The following is a 20,675-nucleotide window of genomic DNA, read 5'->3' on the forward strand; positions in this document are numbered from 1 at the left end:
GGCAGGTGCTAAACCGCTGAGCCACCGAGGGATCCCCGTTGAACATTTTTAAAAGGAAGTCTTTCATGGCATCGTTATTGTGTAGGATTCTCCTGTACCAATGAGCAACACCCAACTAACTAAAATTCTCTTTTAAGGACGTTTCTGGGTTTTTTTTCCTTCTTTTTGAATATACACAGTGCTGCAATGACTGTCCTCGGGTGTTGGATATACGTGCGCAGCTGCCCTCACCCACATTTTGGAGACCTGCGGAGAGCCCAGAGGGTGAGGGAGTCACCCACGGTAGGGAATCTAGTTACTAGGAGATTGTGGGCTGGGTCCGTGGTCCAGAGCTGCGCATCGCCGCAGGGGCCCGTGTCTCTGTCCATCGCAGCCAAGACCCTTCCCGCCGCCCAGTGTCTCAAATTTTACTGCCTCTTCCACACTGCGTGCCTGTAGACTGAGCCCCTGTGCTCAGAAGGATTAACCGTAAGAGGATTTCTGTGCTGCTTTTCTCCGGGATTCGCACAAAAGGACTTAGATAAGTCTTGGCTTTATGGGCCCTTAATGGGCCATTAGAGGGAACTAGAGCATCTGAGGCCAGCCATATCCAGAGGCCCCCGGGAGGCCAGGACATGCCTGGGGCGGGCCTTTCAAAGCCCCTTCTTCAGTGTGCCCTTGAGCAGGTACTCCAGGAGGCTGGGCTGTTTATGCGACCCAGATATTTGGAGTTTCTTAAATTGCAGATCTGCCCTTTGGGGGCGTTCACACGTGGATGACACATCACTGAGTATCTGACACATACTCGGGCCTGGCTTCCTAGACACGGGGCGCTGTGCCAGAAAGGGCCCGGGCTTGGTCAGTGCTGTGCCCTTGCCCTCGTGGAATCCTTATTTCTGTTTGGCTTGGACGGGGCCCTGCGTTTTCATCCTGCGCTGGATGCTGATCCTGCGGCCCCTGCCTTCGTGTGCCAGATACAGGTCTGAGCCCTAAACCTGCACTGGCTGAGGCTGTCGTAGGGAGAAGCCCAGAAGGAGGCCCGAGGGCCGCCAGGCTGAGCGTGTCTAGGTCCTGCGGGCTGCAGCCCAGGCAGCCCGGGCGTAAGAGCGCCAGCCGTGCAGGTGAACGGTCACCCGGGCAGCCACAACTGGCCACCGTGCAACGGCCAGCCATTGGGGGTCTCAGGGCTGCACCCCAAAGACAAGGAAGACGCCCCTCCTGCCTCCCCCAAGCTCAGTCTGCTGACGGAGACTCTCGGGAAAGGCCCTCGCTCCATGTCGTCCGATCACCTGCCACATAGCAAAGCGCAGGAGCCCAGCGTCAAGCATTGGCAGACAGAGCTCAGTGCTCCTACGTCACCGCCCCTGGAAGACCGCCAACTCCTCTGTCCAAGTCTCTTTCTCTCTTTTCTGTCTTCTGTTTTATTAGCTGCACAAGAAAGGATTTTTATTACTTAAATGAGCTCTCAGCACGTCTGCTAATACATCCTAATGGGTTTTAAGACTTAAAAGCAACAGCACGGATCGCCATTTGCTTGCTCAGCAAGAATATGCCTGGTGGGAGGGCGGGATGAGGGAGGGAGGCGGGGGGCGGGGGGGGGGCTACCTCCACTGGCCGGACGCACCACGCAAATAGGCTGGGATGTGCTCCCAACATACTAAATGGATCAGAGCAGCTTCTCGTTCGCATGTGCAAATTAGATTAATCAGAGCAGACACAGAGGAGAGTAATGATGCGGTTGCTAAGGACACACAGGCACCCGCAGGGATGCACAGGAGCGCCGGGCGCCTGGTCGCGGCCTGGCTTCTGTCATCCGGCTGGTCCACATCCATCAGGTGATCCCTGCCTGCGGCGGCCGGTCCCTCCTGTTGGGCCCAGCAGCTTCCGCCGCACGGATGGGCAGGGTGTCTGCATTTCCAGGCCCAGGACACGGTGTGGCCTGAGAGTTCAGAGCGCCGACGAGTGCGCTGCCCACCGAGTGCCCGTGGTCACGTTGGGCCCCGATGGCCCTGAGACCCCCCAAGGCTGGCTCTGCGGGTGAACGGGAGAGGACGCTCAGAGTAGCACCAGGCGCAGTGCACGTTGGCTGTGCCTTCCCTCCGTTTTCCTTCCCTGACCCACAGAGCCAGTTCCAGTTTTCTCCAGGTCGATTCAGGGACCCGACTCGGTGACTCCCGTGATTTGATCTTTGGGGACAGACCTGCGAACCCGTCCCACCCGGAGGCGGTGGCCATTGAGCTCCCGCTGAGCACCTGCATTCGCCTGTGGGCAGCTGCCGTTTTCCTTCCACTTCCCGGGCTCCTCGGCCGCCCTTCTTGGGGCCCTGGCTCTGCCCCCGCTCTGCCCAGGTCTCGGTGGCCCCGGGACACTTGTGATCTGCTGCCGAGACATTGTGTTTGCTGCCTGCCCGGTGCTGTGTGTTGTACGGGCCACGCATGCCTGTGCCAGGTCAGCGGGCAAAGGCGGGAGCTAGGAGAGAGGAACCTGGAGCTTGCCAGGCGGGGCTTCTCCTCTTTGGACGCGCTCTCGTCCCTCTGTGCTGAGGCGACAGGTGGCCTGGGTCGGGGCGGAGGGCAGGTGGCTGGCGAGGTGGCCGGGCATGGGCCCTGCATCTGGCTCTGATCATCAGGGAGCCTGAGCATCCTTCTCTGGGTATCAGCCCTTTGCACTTCCTGTGAGTTTTCTCTGCACACTCTCTGCCTTTCTCCTCGGGTCCTTTGAATTTCCTTTTTCAGTGCTTTGCAGGTGCTTAATATCCGGGCCTCCGTTCTTTGTTTGTTATGTGTGGTGTGCATATTTTCTTCCCGTCGTCTGGCCTTCCTGTCTGGCTGCTCATCCTCCCTTCATTGTGTTTTCCACCTCGCCGGTGACCCCAGGTGACCTCCGGGAGCCCCGCGCGGCCTGGGCTGGGACACCCCTGGGAGGTCAGAGCTGTCTGGCCTGCGTCAGCAGAAAGATCTCGATGGCCGGCCGCTCCCGGCTACTGGTGTTAGCAGCACACCTGGACTCTGGAATCTTTAAAGCGCGGCTTTTCCTATTTGCAGTGAGTCCATTTCTTGCAAAGAAATTGCAGTTGCCCGTGAAGTGAGAGCCGAGGCCCGACGAGCTCTCACGGTCCTGCTGCAGCGGGGAACTGAGTCGGAATGAGACAGGTGGAGAAGAGTCTGGCAGCGGGGGCTGGTGAAACCGCTGAGAACCAAGGTCGGCCTGAGCAGGGCTTCGGGGGGCTCCGGGGGGCGTGCAAGATCTGCGCGGGCCCACGTCTCGATCGCGAGGCCAGCCGCAGGCGCGAGTCCCTCGGCAGGATGGGCAGGTCTTTGGCTCCTGGATTGCCAGGCTGGCGGGAGTGGCAGTCAGAGGGCCTGGGGCTGCGGTCACCACCCACCTGGCAGCCCTGCGGCCGTGGTTTCGGATGGATGGTTCCCACGTGGGCAAAGCCAGAGACCCCCACGTGGCCACCGGCTGGGGAGGCTGCTCCGTGAGAAGCAGGCGGTCCAGGCAGGAACCTGGGGGAGTCTCCCCACATCCCTGGTGAGGACCTGGTCCTAGACAGCATTTCTCTTCCCCTTCATCATTGACAAACACGTTTGCCAAGGGCTTAGTGTGTGTGTGTGTGTGTGTTTCTGGATGAGTATTTGTGCAAGACCCACCATGTGCTGTGTGTGGGCCGGGCTCCGGAGATACACGGGAGGGCAGGAGCAGGTGCATTCCCTGCCTTCGTGGTGGGGGGAGGGCATGAACCAAGGAACACATGGACACGTGGGGAGGGCAGCTGTGGGCAGGACCCCTCCACCCCTGGGGCCTCCACCCCCCGGGGCCCAGGAGGCCACGGGTCTCACCAGACAGAAGGGGTTGGATTTCCTGGAACGTGTGGTCTCCGCGCGGCAGCACAATGGACAGGAGTCAGCTAAGGGGTGGGTGAGGGCCCTAGACAAGCCCAGGGTCCTGAGGCTCCAGGGAAGGCCATTGTGGGGAGCTCCCGGGGCGATGTGAGTCGAGCACAGGACTAGACAGCGGGGTGCGAGTCAGGGGAGCCACGGGCAAGGTGGGAGCAGCAGAGGAGGCGGAAGGAGATGGGAAGGGGAGGGCCAGGGGCTGGCTGGTAGGGAAGGGCCAGGAGCAGATGGGCAGAGGAGGCCCTACAGGGGTGGAGGCCCTTGGGGTGGAGGGTCCAGGGTGGAGGCCCGGGGGGGTGGAGGGCCGAGGGTGGTAGGCCTAGGGGTAGAGGGCCCAGGGTGGAGGCCCTGGGGGTGGAGGGCCCAGGGGTGGTGGCCCCAGGGGTGGAGGGCTCCTGGGGTGGAGGCCCCGGGGTGGAGGCCCCCTGAGGTGGAGGCCCCTGAGGTGGTGGCCCCCAAGGTGGAGGCCCCAGGGGTGGAGGGCTCTGGTGCAGAGCGTCACCCTGGACAGGAGGACAGAGGCTCCCTGTGATAGGCGCCACGTGGTCAGTGCCATTATGGGGACTGTGGGGGGAGGTGCACGTAGGAGGGAGGGAGCCGTCCAACCAACCCTCTATAAACCAAGTTCTTTTTTTTTTTTATAAAATTTATTTGAAAGAGAGCACGAGTGGGGGGAGGGGTAAAGGGACAGGGATAAGCAGGTGCCCCTGAGCTGGGGCCCCCCCGTGGGGCTCGATCCCAGGACCCCAGGATCATGGCCTGAGCCCAAGGCAGATGCTCAACCGCTGGGAACCCTGTAAACCACAAGTTCTTAGGTGGTAAGAGTGAGCCAGTAACTAGCACTGAAATCTCCGAAGTGCGACCAGTCCCGCCTCACGGCCCTCATCCCCCGTTTGCCTCCCAGATTTTCAGGGCTCACCGTTTGCTACACAATCCAGATCTTTCCTGTACATTCACACCACTGTGCACACGCCAGATAGAGGTGCATACATATGCATAGACCCAGGCGCGCACACACCGATGGAGTTCTACTTCTTTATATAAATGTGATAATACAAAATGTACTATTCTGAAACTGCTTTTTTTTTTTTTAATATGCCATATGCCTTTAGAGTTCTGTATCTGTTTGTACTCATTCTGTTTGGTGGCCCCGAGTATTTCTGTGCCCCGAGCTATGGGCGGACAGTGTCGTGGCCCAGCGATCCCCCAGGATGTGTGTCGAGGGCACTGCACCCATCTGCGCACCTGCAAGCCTGTTGACGGTGGGAAGGCTTGGGGTAGAATCGGGGGCTCAGAGGGGGCCAGGCTGTGATTTTTATATTGTGCATTTGCCCTCCCCCAAAGCCATGCCGATTTTCATTCCCACCAACGGCCTAGAATCATTTATTTATTTATTTATTTATTTATTTATTTATTTATTTATGTCAGTTATTTAAATTTCTGCTGAGGGGACTCTCCGAAAATGCTCTCTCATTTTGATTTGCATTTTCCTGGTGGTTAATGAGGTATGTCTTGGGCAGCCCCGGGGGCTCAGTGGTTTAGCGCCGCCTTCAGCCCAGGGCCTGATCCTGGAGACCTGGGATCGAGTCCCACGTCGGGCTCCCTGCATGGAGCCTGCTTCTCCCTCTGCTTGTGTCTCTGCCTCTCTCTCTTGTGTCTCTTATGAATAAATAAATAAAATCCACAAAAAAAATGAGGTGTGTCTGTCCATAGGCTTATCCTCCATTTGTTTGTTGGCTTGTTTTCCAGTGAATGCCCCGCCCATACCCCCCTTGCCCATGTTTCCCTGTTGGGCCACGTTCTTTTTCTTGTTGGTTTGGAGAACTTCATATATTCCGGGTATCAGTGCTTCTGTCTAGGATGCGTGTTGTGACTTTTTTTTTTCCCTCCTGCTTTTCCCAAACTTGTATTTGAACCTTGTCTTGAGGCTCATTTTGTAGATGAGGAAACTGAGTCAGAGAGAGAGAGATTTGAGATGACTTGCCCAGAGTTGTCTTGACTCCTGGAGCCCCTTCCTCCACTCTGACCGTTCGGGTGCGGAGCAGCGAGGGTGGGTCCCCTCTGGATCCCAGGCAGGCGGACTGGTAAACTCGCCGCTAGAAGGGAGCCAGGGTCTCACGAGGCTGCCGAGCTGGCCCGGAAAGGCAGACCCACAGTGGGGGCTCCCGCTCGCCTCTGCCCCCATGTAATAGCTTCAGAGACTCAGTAGCCCACAGCCCACGTTGGCTAAGGCCTGCTGCTGTCAGCACGAGGGCTCCAAGCTGTGTTCCCAGCCCCGGGGTCGCTGGCTCCCGGGACCAGCCAGATTCCACAAACACAAATAACCAGACCCCCAGTTAAGTTGGAATTTCAGATAAACAACAAATACTTTTTTTAGCAACAAAAAACAGCGATGCAAGATTTACTAATGCTAAAAAAAAATAAAATAAAATCGCTTGCTGTTTATCTGAATATCTGAAATCAGCCTTCACTGGGATTCTGATCCTATTGGTAACCCTAACCCGAGGGGTGGGAAAGGTCAAGCCTACCTGAGGCGGTGAGAAGGGTCCAGCCTACCTGAAGGAGTGAGAAGGGTCAAGCCTACCTGAAGGAGTGGGAAGGGTCAAGCCTACCTGAAAAGATGGGAAGGGTCAAGCCTACCTGAAGGGTTGGGAAAGGTCAAGCCTACCTGAAGGGGTGGGAAGGGTCAAGCTTACCTGAAGGGGGTGGGAGGGGTCAAGCTTACCCAAAAGGGTGGGAAGGGTCAAGCCTATTTGAAGGGGGTGGGAGGGGTCAAGCTTACCCGAAGGGGTGGGAAGGGTCAAGCCTACCTGAGGGGGTAGGAGGGGTCAAGCCTACCTGAAGGGGTGGGAAGGGTCAAGCTTACCCTAAGGGGGTGGGAGGGGTCAAGCCTACCTGAAAGGGTGGGAAGGGTCAAGCCTCCCTGAAAGGGGTGGGAGGGGTCAAGCCCACCTGAAGGAGTAGCTCAGGTTCCCCTGGCCCCAGCATCAACCAGAGGGTGAGGCTTTCAAATGTCTTAGAGGTTTAGATTCAGAAATTGAAGGCACCAAGAGATAAAGGGTCTTGGCAGAGCTGGGATCTGGATCAAGATGTTTCCCGGAGAAGAACCCACGACTTTCCCTGCGTGTCTTCAGTTTGGGGAGGTCCGCTGTCATCATAGGGCTCTCGTGCTGGGGAGCCGCAGGGGCTGAGGAGCGAGACCCCGTAAAGGGCTTCCCAGGTGGCGGGAGTGCAGGGTGAGCGGAAGTGTAGGGAAGGAGAGTACTGTGTGTTTTCTGTAAGACTCATCGCCTTAAATGGAGCGCATCCACATTAATTCAAATTAAATAACTATCTAATTGGCTCGAACTCCATTTCCAGGGACCCACAGCCCATGAGCGCATCCTTGGGCCTCTGATTACCTGATCTTACAGATCTTATATCACTACACATCCCATCCCTGTTTCTTGATGTCACCCGTCCTTAATGTTGGGTTTTTTTTTTTAAATCACCTTTATTGAGATAGAATTAACATAGAATAAGCCGGACCAATCCTAAACACGCAGTCGGAGGAGCTCTGAAGAGCGCACGCGTCCCCCTAACGACATGGCAACGGAGACGCGAACATCACGACCCCAGAGAGTTCCTTTGCGTCCCTGCTTCATCGCTGGCCTCCCTCTCCCAGTCCCGGGCACCTGCTCTGTATTTCCAGTCCCTGCGCCCTCGTGACTAAGGCCGCTCTGAACGAACCCTCGCGTGGGCAGACGCTCTCCGTCCCAGGGTGGAATTGCCAGACCGTGGCTGCGGTGACCCGCGCAAGCAGTGGCTTGACAGCTTTCTGGAGGGCTCGTGCTGTCGGCAGTGCATGATGGGCCTCCCCTAGCTGCAACACCGCGACGTCGGTCTTTGCAATTCTGAACATTCTGGGCCCCGGGGTGGCTCGGTCAGTGGAGCCTGTGCCGTCGGTCAGCCCATGATGCTGGGGTCCTGGGCTCCAGAGTCTGCTTCTCCCTCGGCCCCTCCGCCCTGCTCGTGCTCACTCACTCACTCTCAAATAAATAAAATCTGAAAAAAAAATTCTTTGAATTTCGACCACTCCGGTGAGGGTGTAGGAGCATCTGTTTGTGATTTCAATTTACATCGCCCTGATGCCCAGTGGCGATCAACATCTTTTCCTGTGTCTGTGGGCTATTCGGCTCTTGTCTGTTCATGTCTTCCGCTCGTTTTTAAATGGAGTCATTGAGTTTTTTGTCTTCCCAGAGCGCGCTACTAAACTCTATGCGCCTATCGCTGCGTACACTGGCACATTCCCACATACGTCTGTTTGCGTGCACACGGACACTCGAGGTTCATTTTCTCCCCCATGAATATGCAAGCATTCCGGCTCTGTTGGTTGAAAGACCCTTCGATTCTATTAAGATGCAACACGGTTGATTCCTTATCAAACCGTTTAGTTTTTCACCTTTTCCCCCAATTAACAAATACTCGCGGAGCCTCTACATGGTACGAGTTGTTTTAAGTGCTGAGCGTGAGCATCGGCGGGTGAAACAGGAGGTCGTGGTCTGGAGGCGGAGACGGACGGGAGCGCAGCGACTGGAGACAAACGCAAGGAGCCCTGGGCCCCAGAGAAGATGAGCTGGAGCGGGAGGAGGAAGGTGCGTTGCCGAGGAGCCCGCCTGGGCGGACGGGATGCGCGCAGGGGGCCGGACTCCCTTCGGAGGGCTTGTGCCAGGGACCCTCTGCAGGGTCCTGCGTCCTGGGGGGCATCTGGCCAGGCCTCTCCCCTACCTGGAGGCTCGCAGAGCTGCATCCCATAGCAGCGATTTTGCTGCAAGTCCGTTGGGAGTGAGCTGAGCTCACTGCAGTCCTTCGTTCACTTCTCGGGCCAGAGGCCACACAGGAGGCCCATGAGGGGTGCTTGACGCCGGGCTTGAAGCTGGGGAGCCAGAGATGAACCGACGGGGGACAGGGTTGAGGATTGGGCCGGAGTCACTGCATCACCAGGAGCCAGTGCAAGGAGAGTGTGGAGCGCGCTTGGCACCCTCGGTGTGTCCTCAGTGGGCGGAGGGCTCCGTGGGACGGCTGAGGCGGCGACTGTCCTCGCCGTTGTGTGGGGGGAGCAGTAAGAGTCTACGTAGAACTGTGATTACGTATATTCTCTCTCTGTAAATACGTAGCCTGTGTCTCTATGTAGGTTCTAGGCCTGGGTTGGAGGCTGATGTCTGGGCTGGAGGCCAACATCCCGGGCTGGAGGCTTAGGTCCGGGCTGGAGGCTGACGTTGCAGGCTGGAGGCCGAGGTCTGGGCTGGAGGCCGAGGTCCGGGCTGGAGGCCAACATCCCGGGCTGGAGGCTGACATCCCGGGCTGGAGGCCGATGTCCCAGCTGGAGACTGAGGTCCGGGCTGGAGGCTGACGTCCCAGGCTGGAGGCTGAGGCCCAGAGTCCTCATGGAGAGCTCACAGTCCAGGCGGAGGTGGATGAGAGGTGCCAGGAGCCTTGTGAGCAAACATGGCCTCTGTCCCCTTTGCTCCCAGCGCTAGACGTATAGGACAGTGGGTATGACGTGGGCTTTGTTTTGCTTTAGAGCGAGAGAGAGCGAGAGAGCGTGTGCATGCGTGTGTGAGCCTGAGGGGCAGGGCAGAGACGGGGGAGGGAGCCCAACTCAGGCCTCATCCCCACAACCCCGAGGTCATGACCTGAGGCGAAACCGCGCCTCCGACACCCCAGCCACGGAGCCGCCAGGCGCCCCACGACCCTGGCTCTAATGCCCGGCTCCCTGGGGTCAAGTCTCCGTGCTCCTGCCTCGCAGCCACTCGGTCCTCTATGCCCCTGTGTCTTCATCTGCAAGAGGGTGACAGTCAGGCCTTGTCTGATGCTGAGAGACGCACCTTGGGGGGAGGCGGGGAGGATCACAGCGCTCTGAGCAGTGTTCGCCTCGAGGCCACTCACTACCCGTGTGACCGCGATGTCCCTCGATTCTCTCCGCACGCTGGTGAGGGCTTGGGGTCACCCAGGGCACAGATAGAGGGGACTCAGGGGTCGTGGAGCCACGAATGAGAAGCAGCAGGCCCTGACTCCACCCCGGTGCGTGTGTCCCTGGCGACCACTGTGGCGAAGGCCCCTGCGTTCATTGCCTCCGTGACCGACTCAGCCCCCGGGCGAGGACCTGTGACATCAGCTCCGTGCTGTCCGCCAGCCTCAGTGTCCTTCCACCCCCGGCCTGGGCCCAGGGGACCCGCGGATGGCGGGCAGGCCTTACACGCACGAGGACACCTGCTCCTCTTACTCCTCTAGATATTGCAGGATCGCCGTCCCTACCCGGCCCGGTTCCTGGGACCTCAGTTCCTGGGCACCCTTCACTCTGGGGGCCCAGCCCACTGCCTGGGGTGGGTGCACCCACCCGCCCCGCACAGCCTTGGCCTCTCGGCTGTGACGTTCTTCTCGTGCACCTGCGGGTCCGAGTCAGGTTCTGTGGGGCCCCCAGCTCGTTGCGGGGCGGAGGGGGAGAGGGGTCCCGAGTCGGTGCAGGTGGGAGCCTGTTGTGCTCAGGACCCCGGGTAGTGCCCTAGGTGCCCGTCTGGAGAAGAGGGCGAGTCAGGAGCTGGTGGAGAGAGCACGGGGCCAGGGCTTGAGGCTGGGAGAGCAGGCCTCGGGGGCTCGGAGGACGCTGGCCAGTGAAGCCCAGAGGGGCCACCAGCTATGACAGGAGGGGAGGCTGGGGTTGGCGGGGAGGCCCTGGCATCCAGCTAGGAGGGGGACCTCAGGGCGGCGCCCAGAGAATTCCCCGTGTCTCCCCGTGCCACATGGACCGGGTGTCTACAGGTGTGCCTGGCCCTCCCTCCACGACGCCCGGGACCACTGCGCCCCACAGCCGCCCCCCCCTTGGCCCTATTCCCTTCCTTCATGTCCTTCTTCCTCCTTAGTTGATCCTCTCCTCCTCACTCCCGATGCGTTTCCTAATTCCCTCCCTCCCTCCCTTCCTTCCGTCTCTGCGAAGAATGCCCTGGGCTGGAAGCAGATTTCCCTCCTGCTTCCCTGTCCCCGGGGCCCCCCCATCCGTCTGTTCCCTGCCACCTCTTTGCTAGGGAAGCTCTGACCTGAGCGACACGTGAAGCAGCTGGAAGGATTCCTTAAAGGAACCGGGGTCAACTAAACACCCTCCGTGCGCCCGAAGCCCTGCCTGGCTTGTGCCTTGAACCACCTGACCTGAGCTTGGCATCAGCCCAAGGAGGCAGATGCCCATGTGGCCCTCTCACCCCTGAGGGGCAGGGCGGTCCCGAGCACGTGTGCCCTCCCCTGTGTGCCCACACCTTGTGCCCCTCCCCCTGCCCTCCCCTGTGTGCCCCTCCCCCGTGTGCCCCCCCTGCACTCATCCCTGTGCCCCTCCCCCCTGCCCTCCTCCCTGTGCCCCTCCCCTCCCTCCTCCCTGTGCCCCTCCCCCCTGCCCTCATCCCTGTGCCCCTCCCCTCCCTCCTCCCTGTGCCCCTCCCCCTGCCCTCATCCCTGTGCCCCTCCCCCATGCCCTCCCCCCACCCACCCCCTGGGCTCCTCCCGTGCCCCTCCCCCATTCCCCTCCCCCCATCTCTGTCAGGTGCTCCCGGTGAGTCTCCGCATCCTGTACTTGAGCCTCCGATATACGGGGGATGTTTGCCAAGAGAGAGAAATGTTATTGGACATTTTTGTGTGTGGTTGTAAAGATCACCTCTGGATGAAAACACAAAGGAAAGACTTACAAACCACCGCCAAGGCAGGCAAATGAAAGACGTGTGTTTGCAGCGCCCCTGCGACTGCTCCGGCTGCTTGTGGGGCGGGGACGGGGGACGGGCTGGGACAGGGACAGGACGGGTGGGGGGGGTGGGGGGGTGGACCCTGAAGCACAGCGGCCCATTGTTCTGGGCCGTCCTGGCCCCCCCGCGCTCCTCTCCGCTCCCCGTTTCCCTGGGAAAGCCAGCGTTTTCCTCATGGCCCGGCCGACGGCTGCCTCCTCCGCCCACCAGAGAGGCTGGTGCTGGGCGCCCTGGCAGGGCACCGGCCCCTGCGCTGGCACCGGGGCTCAGGTGTTTCCTCGTGTGGAGGCCTGGGCGCAGTGCTGTCCCCGAGTGCCGCAAGCAGGCCACGCAGGGCAGCTGCCCCCCGGGGAACAGACGTCAGGCGGCCTGTGGCCTCACATTTCCAGGACCCGGGACCCCCTCAGGGGAACCAGGCTGCTCGCTGACCTTCCAGGGCACCCGGACCCCACTGCCCTGGCCAGGAGCCCCCTGCGGCCACCCCAGGGGGCGGAGCGCCCTCCGCAGCCGGCCGCACTGCTGGCCCCCGGATCTGCTTGCAGCCGGCAGCGAGCGTTCTCCTTCCTGTTGCCCAGACTCCTTGGCATAGAGACCAAGGTCTCTACAGCGAGACCACCCTTGCTGTAGCGACGGGGCCAGGCCGGGGTGCCGGGAAGTGAGCCCAGGCTTGTGCAGGAAGCCGGTGTGGCCCATGGCCCAGCCGGGCAGGGCCTGGGGACAGACGGGGCCTGGGCCAGGAAGGGTGGCTGGAGCTGGGAGCTGGGAGCTGGGGTCGAGGCCGAGATGAACTCAAGCTGAGCAAGGTCGGGTGCGTGGCTGCCCCTCTCTGAACTTGCCTTTCCTTCAGCCTGGAATGGGCACATCCAGTCCTCCGGCTGTGGCTGGGCCTTGCAGGGGCATCCGGACACGGTCGGCAGCCCTCCCGCCCTCCATGGGGCGGGCATTGGCTTCTTATGGTCGCAGTGACAAACCACTAAGACCCTAGTGGCTCAGGACAACAGGAATTCATTCTCATAGGTTCTGGAAGCCAGGAGTCCGACGTCAGCCCCCCGGGGCTCAAGTCAGGCTGGTGGCAGGGCAGGTTCCTTCCAGAGGCCCCAGGGGAGGGTCCAATTCCTTCCCTTTATCGGCTCCTGGAGGCCATCCCCACCACCTGACCGTGAGCTCCTGTCCTCGGGTCGCTTCAGCCTCTTGCCTCCACCGCGGTCTCTCCTGCTTCCCCCCATCGGGACCTTTGGGCCCCACTGTGCCTTCCAGATGATCGCGGCGACCTCCCATCTCGAGACCTTGACTTAATCACATCTGCTGAGTCCCTTTTACCATGTCGGTAACCACGCCCGGGTTCTAGAAATTAGGATGTGGCCATCTGGGGGGGGGGGGGGGAAGGGGGCGTGCTTCAGCTACCGCAGGGGTGACACGTAAAGCCCTCCGTCCAGGAACCATCCAATAAATGTATTACTTTGAGCTCTGACGGCGAGGCCACACGGCAGCACCGTGCTCAAAGGGGTATCGGGGGGACGTGGCCCGGCCCCCGGGGACAGCGGGGCCACATGTCTCCATTTCTCTCCAGCCCTGTCGGTTCCCAAGGCCCCACCTGCCACCCGGAAGTCCCTGGGGAGTCCCTGTTTGCAGTCACCGTCCGCCCACTCCCCTGGCCGGGCATAGGGGTCACCGGACGGGGAGGGCGGCTGAGGGAACCTTGAAGCATTTCCAGGCAGCCTGTGGCCCGTGGAGAGCAGCTTCCCTGGGGGACCAGTGACACAGACATAGATACCAGTGTGTGTCGCCTGGGCTGGGAAGAGTACGGGGACCATGTATTTGGCCGGATGTGCTGGCTCTTTCCTCCAGGAGCAAAAGCCCTCACCTGTCCTGCCCCGCGGGCCATCGGCCTCTGTGGACAGCGCCCCGAGCAGTGTCCGCCCCGACCCGGAGGCTCCTGGCCCCTCCTGCTGCAGGTGCTCGCCCTCCCACAGGGCCTGAGCACCCAGACAAGGCGGCGGAGCCGTAGCGCCCTCGGCCCTGGGGGAGCCCGCAGCCCCGATGGCTTGTCGCGCAGTCTGTCTCCCCGAGCCCCTGGTGCCCGTGCACACACAGAGGGGACACCCCAGCACGTGGGCGCCACACAGGAGCTGGAGACATGGGGAGCCAGGAAGGGGCCCAGGTGGGTAAGCTGCTTCCAGGGGCCCTCCCAGAGCCGAGGCCGCCCGAGCCGGCTCCGGCGTGCCCGGGGCCCTGGGGACTCGAGCTCACGGCCGCCAGGGTCGGGGGTGCACTTGCGAAGGGGGGTGGCAGCACTTGGGCGCATGTTAAATCTCGGTCGTCCTCTCCAGGAAGGAGCTCCAGCCGGGCCAGAGCCTGGAAGGAGAGAGCCCATGGCCAGTGGCTCAGAACAGCGCCTCCCGATGCCACGGGGACCGCTGTCATGGGGACGGTACTGCCCCTGCTGACGGTCATCGCACGGTCCCCTGAGCGTCTGCGCCATGCCAGCCACTGTGCCCCTCGCACACGGCATCCCGGCTCATCCTCCCGGCAGCCGGATCATTATACCCGGTTTTACTGGTGAGGAAACTGAGGCCGAGGGAAACATGCAGGGACGCGGGTGGCTGGCGCCAGAGGGAGACACTTAGGGGACAAAGAGAACCGTTTTGGAGTTAGGTTTGCCGCCTGCCCGTTCGGGGCCTGCCAGTCACGTCCCGGTGCCAAGTCTCCGGAGGCAGGTGACAGCGAGTGGGCATGCACAGGCCTGCCTCCCCGGGCCTGGGCCGGCCCCACATGCGTTGCCCTGGGGAGGCCGCCTCCGTCCCAGGGGTCAGGCTGGCAGGCGGGCAGGGCTGGGAGTGTGCCCGGAGGTCTCTCCCAGGTGCCAAGCCTGAGCTCGGGCTGCAGGGCCTCCTCTGGGGCAGAGACCAGGAGCAGATCTGAAATGGTGGGATCGGTACCTACGGACCAGGATTCCAGAGGGAGGGCGTGTGGCAGCCTCCCCGAGGAGCAGGGGCGGTGGGGGGAGAGGGACAGGGGTGAGTGCCTGCGTGCCTGCCGTCTCTCCGACCTGGCCTGGCGGCAGGAGCTCTCGTCACCATCAGAATCCTACGCATTTACTCACCGGTTCGTCCACCTGAAGATCCAGCAGAGCACAGTAGGTACCAGCACCCGCGTTTGGGTCCCACAGACCTGGCTTCGAATTTCTGACTCCGATGAATTCTTAAGTGATCGTGGGAAGATCACCCAATCCCTTAATCTCTCAGAACCTCAATTTTCTCATTTGTTAAATGGAAATAACAATATCTAATTTACAAATCTATTCCTCTGTTTGGTAGGAGTGTAATGTAGATCTCGGACGCAAGCCATGTATGTAATTTTTTTTTTTTTTTTTTTTTTTTAGTTGGTGGCCATGTGTCAATTTTAAATTTCTAGGAACCATAGTAAAAGTGGACCGGGGACGCCTGGGTGGCTCAATCAGTTAAGCATCTGCCTTGGGCTCAGGGTCCTGGGATCGAGTCCCACATCGGCTCCCTGCTCAGTGGGGAGGCTGCTTCTCCCTCTCCCTCTGCCCTTCCCCTCCTCACATTCTCTCAAATGAATGAACAAAATCTTAAAAAATAAAAATAATAAAGTACAAAGAAACAGGTAAATTAAATCTAATAATATATTTTATTTAGCCTGACACATCCAAAATATTATCTTTTAAACATGTAATGCTTGCGAAATATACTGAGATATTTCACATTCTTCCTTCCACATTAAGCATCTGAGATTGGGCACACGTTTTATGCTTCCAGCACATCTCCATTCAGACCAGCCACCTCTACATACGAGTGTCCCTCAGGGTTCAGTCCTTGTCTTGATCTTCTCTCAACGAGCTCTTTCTCCTGTGATCTCACTGACTCCCACGGTTTCAATTATCACCTCTGAGTGCATGATGACGGGACTGTCTTAGGGGGCCTTCTCCAGGGAGCTAGGGAACAGACAGGATATATGCAGAACATGTCAAGAGGGGCATGCAACCAAGAAAGCTGGGAGTTAGCAGAGGCCTAGAAAAGTAGCTTCAGCATGGTAACGTCCCAGCAAAGCCAGGCATAGTTATCAGCACAATATCGCTGATCACAATTACAGATTATCATGATTGTAAAATCAGCACAAAGTTAACCTAAAACAGCACACGTTTATTCTCTCATGAGGAATAACATTCATGCTGATTAATGGATCAGGAGTCCGGGCACGGGCCAGCCGGGTCCTCTGCTCAGGACCTCACAGGTTGCAATCAAGTGTTGGCTGGGCTGCATTCTCATCTGGGGGCTTGACTGAGGACAAATCCCCCTCCGTGTTTGTTCTGGTTGCTGGAACTTTGTTTCCTTGCAGCCGTATTACTGAGGGATCCCAGATTTCTGCTGGATGTCAGCCGGATGCCTCCTTTCAGTTCTGGAGGAAGCTCTTGGGTCCTAGAGGCCGCGTCTAGCTCCTTGTCACGTGGGCTTCTGCAACATGACATCTTAGTTCACGGAGCCTGCAGGGGGAGTTTCTCTCTCTCCAGTCTAAGATAAAGTCCTGTATAATGTGACATAATCATGAGAGTGACATCCCGTCACCTTTGCTATATTCTGTTGGCAAGGAGCAAGTCACAGGCCCCACACTTAAGAGGATGGTGTTACACGGCAGTATGAACATCAGGAGGTCAGGAATTTGTGGGGGATCATGTTGGGGTCCATCTGCCACCTGGGACTTGTGAGAAACTATAACGATGAGTAACAAGAGTTCAGGGGAACTTAAGACACTCCTCTGATTTGAGCTCTGAGTCAAAGAAAGGAGATGCAAAGATATCTCACCAAATAGGAACCAGAGAACCAGTGTTACTTCTATCTGGACAGGCTCCCTGAGGTGTGGGACCTCGATGGGGCTAGACCGCAGAATACAGTGGGGCTGGCCACCTTCCTTCCAAAGAGAATACACCAAGGTCCATGAGGCAGGGATGACGTGATTTACCCACTTGGCCACAAATAGAAAAGGTGGACCAATGGAGAGAATGGGGCGCTTCCCTCTCGAAGGCAGGTGAAATCCAAGCAAAATGTGAGAGTCAGGCCTTTTGCTGTTGAAATTATGGCCTGATGGATTCTAGGTTCTCAAATCAGTTGTGCTTGTGGAATGCAGAGTGGCTCCGCCTCTCTCGTGTCTGTTTAGACTTTTGGCAGCGACCTAATGGAAAGTTTAGCAAGGACTGTTGGTAGCTGGAGAGCACGTAGCTGCCAAACCAGCGGAGGTGTACCCAGAGTACGTCCCATCAGAAATCAAGAAGACATTCCCATTGACAGTTGCACCGAAACCAATAAAACACCGAGGAATAAACCTCGCCGAAGAAGTGAAAGACCTGTGCTCTGAAAAGTATAGAGCAGTGATGAAAGAAATTGAAGCCAACACAAACAAATGGAAAGGCCTTCCATGCTCATGGACGGGAAGAACAAATATTGTTAAAATGTCCATACTGCACAGAGCAAGCTGCAGACGTAATGCAGTCCCTATCAGAACGCCAGCGGCATTTTCCACAGAACTAGAGCAAACAATCCTAACATTTAGGTGGGACCAGAAAAGACCTGGAGTAGCCAAAGCAATCTTGAGAAACAGCAAAACTGGGGGTGTCCCGGATTTCAAGACCTACTACAGAGCCGAAGTCATCACAACAGCAAGGTACCAGCACAAAAATAAACACGCCGATCAATGGAACAGGATAGAGAGCCCAGAAATAAACCCGCAACCATATAGTCAATTAATCTTCAACAAAGGAGGCAGGAATATGCAAAAGCGGAGAGAGACGGTCTCTTCGACAAACGGGGTCGTTCCCGTTTGTCCCAAATGGACAGCTACATGCTAAGGAATGAAACTGGACCACTTGGCTTACATCACACACAAAAATAAACTCACACACACACAAAAAAAAATTCACAACGGATTAAGGATCTAAATGTGAGACCTGAAACCATAAAAATCCTAGAAGACAGCACAGGCAGTAATTTCTCTGAAATTGGCCATAGCAACATTTTTTTTTTTTTTTTAAGATACGTATCCTGAGGCAAGGAAAACAAAAGCAAAAAGAAACTATCGGGACTACATCAACCTAAAAAGCTCCTGCACAGCAAAGGAAACAACAAAACTAGAAGACAGCCCTACTGAATGGGAGAAGAGATTTGCAAGTGACGTATCTGAAAAAGGGCAAGTATCCAAACTATATAAGGAATTCATACAGCTCAACACCCCCAAGACAAATAATCCAATTTCAAAAATGGGCAGAAGACATGGACAGACATCTCTCCGAAGAAGACGTCCAGATGGCCAACAGACACATGGAAGGATGCTCACCATGGCTCGTCCTCAGGGAAATGCGGGCCAGAACCACAGTGAGGGGTCACCTCATACCTGTCAGAGTGGCTGGAATCAAAAATGCAAGAAACAACAAGCTTTGGGGAGGACGTGCCAAAAAAGGAACCGGGGTGCACGTGTGGGTGGGGATGCAGACTGTGTAGCCCCTCTGGAAAAGTGGTTTCTCAAAAAGCTCAAAATGGAACTACCCTAGGATCTAGTACTTCCCCTGCTGGGTATTTACCCACAGGACACAGAAACACTAATCTGAAAAGATATATGTGCCCCATACGCCTATCGCGGCGTCATCGCGGCGTCATCTACAAGAGGCAGACTGTGGAAGGGGCCCACGTGCTCGTCGGTAGATGAGTGGATGGTGATGTGCCACGTATATGCATTGGAGCACTATTCAGCCATAAAAAAGAATGGAATCCTTCCATTTGCAACAACATGGATGCGTCGGGAGGGTGTGCTGAGCGAAGTAAGTCAATCAGAGGAAGACAAATATGTGGAATTTAAGAAACAAAACAAATGGACACAGAAAAAAACGAGACAAACCAAACACAGACACTTAACTACACAGGAGAAGCTGATGGTGACCAGAGAGGAGGCGGGCAGGGGGACGGGGAAAATAGGAGAAGGGCACGAAGGAGGGCACTTGCGGTGTGTGAGCCCTGGGTGAGATGTGGGATCGTCGAGCCACGTGCACGCGAAACCCACAGCACGGACTGTTAACTCCCCTGGAATTAAAAAGTTTTAATTGCTATCGACAGTTGGCCAAGCATTGGGAAAAAATCACAGATGTGGGCAGTTGCCGTGCTTCGTTATCTAAGAGTGCTTCACCCGGGGGCCCTTTATCTCACCGGAAACTGCCAGAAGGAAGGCTTGATGTCCTTCTGAGTTTCTGTTCTGCTTGGGGCCGCCGCCGTCAAACCAGCCCCCCTTCCGCGATCTCCAGGCTTATCCTGCTCCATCGGACCCTTCTTCACCGACTAGGGTCTGAAAGTGCAGCGGGAGACACCCGTGGCCCTAAGGGAGGCCTTTCTGTTGGGTTAGTGCAAGGCCGTTGGCTCTGATCTCAGCGGGTTGGCCGGGGAGCGTGTGCGCCCAACGTGCAGGCGCGGCCGTCCAGTGGGCACCTGGGCTGGGGAAGGGGTCTGGGACTGTCCTGCGTTTTCCTCCGCATGCCTCTAGGAGATCCTGTTGAATGGCTTGTGTGGACTGTGGCTAGGATTTGACGGGGTGTGGGGTGGGGACAGAGAAAGGAGGAGATGGGGTTGGCTTGGAAGGAGAAAGAAGCTGGTAATGGGGTCGTGTGCGGGGAGCGGGTGCGCACGCAGGAGCCCGAGAGCTGCTGTGAGTGCAGGTGTGCTGGGCAGTTGAGCGAGAGCGTGCCTGCGAGTGTGTCTACACTGGGGGAGCGTGTGTGTCGATCCGTGAGATCTGGGGAGCGTGCGTGTAGCCTGAGAACCCGACATCCCCAAATCCTGCAGCATCTGTTTCCCCTATTAGAAGATCAGTAGCGTAGGCCCCTGAAGAAACGGTATTGTGGCGACTCCTCCAGACCTGTCACGATTCCGTAAACGTGGGGCCGAAGCCGTTTATGAAATACTAAGATCAGTTCTCCGCTAAACCGCTTCCCAAGCACGTCGCCCCCGTCATGACCCCGCAGACGCCACCGGGAGTCTGGGCACAGCTGCTCGGGCCCTGGGGTCACGAGGCCTGGAACGGCCGTGCCACCCGCCTGTCCCCCAGCCACGCACACACTCAGCCAGACGTTTCAGCCCATCCGTGTCCATGAGCTGCAAGGTCAGCGCTGCGGCCGCGCTCTCCGGGGACGCCTGTGGGCTCCGCTGCACTCCAGGCACCTTCGGGGATGGCCAGGGGTTCCCTGGGCATGTTGTCACTACACCCTTAGCCGCCTTCTGTCGCTGTCACCCAGCCGCGCTCCTTCCCCCCCTGGGGGGGGGGGGCGATTCTTGCTCCGGCTGAAGCACCCGCTGAAACGCTTTCCTGAATCGTCCTGTTCTTGTTTTCAGACCCTCGCAAACCGTCCCCGCCATCCCCGGCGGCTTCCCCTCCGCAAGGCAAGGCACGCGCAGCCTCTGTTTCCCAGCCCCAAGCCGTTCCCTCCCGAGACTCCCCTCGCTTCCTTGGCGCCTCCGCTCCCACCCCGGACTCTTGGCTCTATTTTAGGGAGATGATTTTTCACGAAAAGATGAAGATGCTCGTCACTTGGGAGGAGTTGGCGCAGAAGGCCCAGAGCAGAAGCCCACGGAACCAGAGATGCCGTGTGCCTAGCTAGGTTTCCTCCCTAGCCGGGCGTCTCACTCGTGTGCCAGCACCCCCCACCCACGCCCACGCAGCCCATGCCTCAGCCCCAGCCGAATGTGGAGCGAGTGGCCCGGCCAACGCTTCACTTTGCGTGGACGGCGCCTGCGAGGCTGTGCGGCACCACGGCCTCCGTTGGGGATGTGCAGGTGGGACAAGGTCGGCCTAGCGCCACAGGCCTGGGCTGCAGCTCACTGGGGCCAAGACCCGAGGCTCCGAGGGCCAGTGGGCGCCCTGGGACGTCCCGTAGGCTTCTTCTCGAAAGTCCAGATGGTGCATCCTCTCTCCTGGCAGCCATCCCTGACCCCGTCCTTCCCCGGCACAGCAGGACAGCTGCTCCCATGAGGTTCATGCC

At 58.3% G+C, this 20,675-nt stretch overlaps 1 protein-coding gene and 1 long non-coding RNA gene across 2 annotated transcripts in view; one reads left to right on the forward strand and one right to left on the reverse strand.

Annotated features, from left to right (window-relative positions):
* CSMD2 (CUB and Sushi multiple domains 2) overlaps window positions 1-20,675 on the forward strand; it is a gene marked incomplete at its 5' end in the record, with an annotated part of 437,990 nt that overhangs the window by 61,077 nt on the left and 356,238 nt on the right. The gene's annotated exons all lie outside the window — the stretch shown is intronic.
* LOC119867933 lies at window positions 15,274-20,099 on the reverse strand. The gene is made up of 2 exons (XR_005370197.1): window positions 18,853-20,099; window positions 15,274-16,186 (listed from the first exon to the last, which is right to left on the reverse strand). It is a non-coding gene; the product is annotated as an uncharacterized LOC119867933 (long non-coding RNA).

Source organism: Canis lupus, chromosome 15 (genome assembly GCF_011100685.1).
Source record: "Canis lupus familiaris isolate Mischka breed German Shepherd chromosome 15, alternate assembly UU_Cfam_GSD_1.0, whole genome shotgun sequence".
NCBI lineage: Eukaryota > Metazoa > Chordata > Mammalia > Carnivora > Canidae > Canis > Canis lupus.